Below are 4,587 nucleotides of genomic sequence, written 5' to 3' on the forward strand. Positions count from 1 at the left end.
AAGCGATCTGACAAAAAGCTGAATATCTCGGCAGTCTCAAAACGCAGCCTGGTATTCCCATGTCCAGCCTCTACTGGTATATGCGAACAACATTGCGATGTACGGTTTTACTGGCTACTTTTAAAGGCTGCTCGGATATTTAGCATTTACTGAGATCCCGTGGTCCGTAAACATTTTTGGTCGATAGTACATGTATAGAGCGGGCCTTGACGGGGCAGTTTGGATTTGCCCACCATCATGGGATTTCGAGGCACACGCCCAATTGGCGCGCCACGGACATCAACCCGGTTAAAAAGTGCCTGCAGGTTCCACATTGCAAAGGTTCTGCTGTCTGCTTCCCTTGATAATGACGATTAGCGCTGCTGTCCGCTTGTCTCGATCATTATTATCGAAGATCAAGGCAAATCCTAAATTGAGACGAGCAAGAAGAAACGAGTAAAACTGTACGCCATGTCTGAAGTTGTATGCCTCAACAATGCTCTCCAGAGTCCTGAAGTCTAAATTAGACTAACGCCTAGTGGTTCATTTGAGGCGATCAGTAACCTTTTCTCCAGCCGTTGGGAGAAAAAAAAACAGAATGATTGCAGCTAAGTCCGCACGTAAGTCGCAATTATGTTGGAAACGTTCTTCTGATTGAACTCGAAGGAGGAGCGATGCCCTCTTGCAAACGAGCCATTGCGGCACATCGGTGGGCCAAGAAAACGAAAAATCCCCCATACAAAGCTGGGTCCGTCCTCCACTGAACAACGCACACATCCCGAGTGGCAACTCGACAGCCACTTCGTTTCGTCTCCCTGCAACAAACTAATTTCCCACCCTCTCTTGGGCCAAGTAGGGAAAACTCGTCCGTAATTAGACCGACTGCTTGTTTTCTCAGTCCCGACAGATTCGGTAGCAAAGAAATGCCCCGGCGCATTCTGAGAACACAGCTGCGTCCTTGACTCCTGACGCATAGCGCCCGCACGAAGACGTTGAGCTCCAGCTTTCATTACACGAGAGAAGCAATTAGAACGTTCACGCTCACGCCATACGTGGAACTGGACGATGAACTTACTAAGGGCTGACGTCAGGCAAGCCCGGAGAGGTGCAAAAGGCAAAAAAAAAAAGAAAATAATAATTACAGTGGTGCCTAGCTCGGAAATTGGCTAGTTCTGGCTAATCGCTCCCTTAATGCCGAGAAGTCGGTAGAAACCAATTTCGAGCGTTCCCGGTGGCTTTTCAGTAACAGCCGTTGGTTACTATAGGCTGTCTGAACTTGGTAAACGCAAATAACACGAGCGTATCGCTTGTAGCCATCTGTTATCTGCGCTTACTTGAAGAGTGGGCAGATGCAGTCAGGGTGCTCTACCACGGGCCGTTTATTAAAGACTGCATTAGGCGAATGGGGGAAATGATAGATGGCTAGAAAGAACAGGTTATAAATAGGTGAAGGAAAATGTATGCCGGAGTGTTTGAATTCTCATTCGAGTTTAGGAATGTACAATCTACGCACCGGAATAGGACAACATCCAGGCTGCGGTGGTCGCGTTCCGGTGGGGGCAAAATGCAAAAATGCACATGTAATTAGATCTAGGTGCACGTTATAAACCCCAGGGGAGACAAAATTAATTTATGTGATTAATTTAATTGTTCAAATTAATTAAAAATTATACCGGGGTCTTTGACTCTCCCAATGTGGCGCGTCTCATGAATAGATCGTGTTTTTCGTATGCTGAACCGCAAAATTCAATTGAAGTTTACTTAAGGCATTCAAAACACGTCGAGCTAAGTCTAATAAAAAATGCTCAAGGACGGCGGTATATATTTATAGAGGTGTGCCACAGATGGTTTAAGTCCTGTATCAGGAAACTCGTGGAAGACGTAGCGATAAAGCCTTTTTAAGGCTAAAATTGTTGCTTAGAACAGTAGGCGTCTAAGATGTTGCTTTAAGGAACGGAAGTGCTAAACCCACTTGATGAAAGTGTAGTAAGAGACACCGTGACCGTCACTAAGAAAGCCTATGGCGGATATTTTTTGTGAACTCTTTCTAGTATGACCCCATAAAGGCAGTGACCAAGATTAACGAGAAAATTGTAAGGAAACCGAGGACAGAATTGGTAATCAAATGATACTGCGTTAAAAAGAAGCTAGCGACATGAATCGATGAAAAATAAAACAATAAATAAATAAAAGTAAAAGGCCTTAACTTAGTTTACAATCTTATATCACGACGTATAACCGCGACGTACCAGGAGGCATTTTTAGATATATTTTCGACGTGATACAGAGTATTTTGCATCCTGTGCCTAATGTGCTTTGAACGTCACCTAGAGGGGAACTAAATAATTATGCAGCAGTTAGCACACATTTGTAATAATAAAAATTAGAATAATAATGTCAATCAGAGGAAAAGCAATCATTAGGGAATCTTGTAAGTCTTTTCATCTCCCGTCTCACTCACCTATGTACATTTACACAAATGAGACAATAGCTTGCATGAAAGTCACTGCGTATTGGTTCGCTGCTGGACGCCACTTGTTTTATTGCGACAACAATTTTACGGACCCTCGAGGCATATCCCCGCAGCCGCCGCTGTCGCCTTTGTGCTGCTCTACTATTGCCGGTGCACGCTCGGCTGGCGCGCGGCGGGTTAGGGGGCCTTCAGATCTCTCTGCTTAGTCAGCTCGGTGGCAATGCCAGGACTTGTTCTGCCAAGGTTCTGCCTTCCGCTGCTGTTCTTCTTTTTCTTTCAGGCGTTTTACGCGCCAAAACCAGTTCTGGTTATGAGGCACGCCGTAGAGGAGGGCTCCGGATTAATTTTGATCACCTGGGGTTCTTTAACGTGCACTACAACGCAAGCACACGGGCGTTTTTGCATTCCGCCTCCATCGAAACGCCGCCGCCGCGATTCTCGGGATCCGCTGCTGGAATGATTGTATAAAAGCACTTATGATGTCACTGTCAGAATTTTCGGCTTCACTGGTCTGTTTACCGTTGATAGGTATTCTCTTCGATAACGTCCAGCCACGTTCTATACGTGCCTTGTCCGCCAGTTGCGTCGGGTGCACATTACAGAGCAGGAACCGAACGATATAGATATCCGTGCTTTTGATGTTGCTATGCTACAGGGTTCGTAGCAGCTTTGTGAAAAAAAAAAAAAGAACAGGAATCGAGAGTCTTCAAGGATTTTTCATGCCACGACAAGCATTTTCAAGCAGTAAAACAACATCATGCTTGACATCTTCAATACAAATCACTGCCCACAACAATGAGCGAATAAATTTGGTTGCGCACGAGCAAAGCCGGTATCGGAAAATCCTTAGCGGGCATAGCGCCCCTAACTCCCAAAAATGGGCGGCTCTCTTCCATGAAGCTTCTGAATGGTTGTTTTGCGTCAACTGTGTGGTGATGTGTCGAAACAACGTAAACTAAGCTTAGCCGAAAGCGAATTCCAAAAACATAACGTTTTCTTTAGTTATTAAGTAGTTAAGTATGGCATTATTGTAGTAAAGGTATATCATGAAACCTTGTATGAACATTATGGAACCCTGTAAGATACCTATCACCTTCCTCATGTCGCTGGCTCGTATATAGGAAAATTTCTGGGACACGCCAGCGCGCCTAATTATGTGATGACCGCGGCTAATATATGTCTCAAGATATGTCAAAGAAGGCAACGGCGAGCACGCGCAGTTGGAGACAACTTTGCACCGTGGGCTCGCTGCGCAACTATCCCATTCCTCTTGCTTTTTTTTACACCCGCAGTGGTGGCAATAAACCGTTGCTGTGGCATCCTGGAAGTGAGAGCAAGTGCACAGGGAAGCCGATTTCACGCTAGACGCTTGGTGTCAGATGTTCACTGGCTATGGCGCTGTGCTATCGATTGGGGGATCGCGGCGGCAAAAAACACATTTCGACAGGTGCGGAATGAAATAAACGCGTGTAGTTAGTTATGCGTTTTTAAACCCTTGTTATTAAAATCAATTCGTTGCTCTCAAATATAGGGGGAAAAAAAGCTTACTTGCCAATAACATATTTAACGTGTTGCATTTTATGGCAGCTGTAATGCAAGTCTTCTCATTCATGACACAGTGAATTAAATCACAATAGCACGTGAATTTACTTTAGTAGGGAGGAGAGGGTGTCTCGCCATGCCCCTAAGTGCAAACATTTTTTTTTTTTTCATTCAATGACAGAGGGTTAAGGTTCCGCGCTTCCACTCACTAGTCACCACACACCTGCAACAGCTGGTCACCTCACAGCCGCAACAAAAGATTGAATGGGAGATTTTACACATCACTTCATTCCTAAGGGCCGGAGGTGCACGTGCGTCCTTCTTCACAGGCGCGCCGCATACGAAGGCCGCCCACAGCGGGAGCTTTGCCCGAAGAGCGGCGAGAAGGGTCCTCGTCTCGACGGCAAATACACGAGCCTACGCTGTTACGAGAAAGGAGAAACTGAGAGGCGAGAACGAGCACTGCGAGCATGCTGGGGGTGAGGGGGGGGGGGGGGGGGGGGGACGAGTGCCAGCGAAACCTGTCCAGCGGCGACGTGACCCAAATACACGAGTGCGGCAAAGGAGTCGGCCTCTCCCTTTTGTGGGTCAGC

Source organism: Dermacentor silvarum, chromosome 6, assembly GCF_013339745.2.
Source record: "Dermacentor silvarum isolate Dsil-2018 chromosome 6, BIME_Dsil_1.4, whole genome shotgun sequence".
NCBI classification, from domain to species: Eukaryota; Metazoa; Arthropoda; class Arachnida; order Ixodida; family Ixodidae; genus Dermacentor; species Dermacentor silvarum.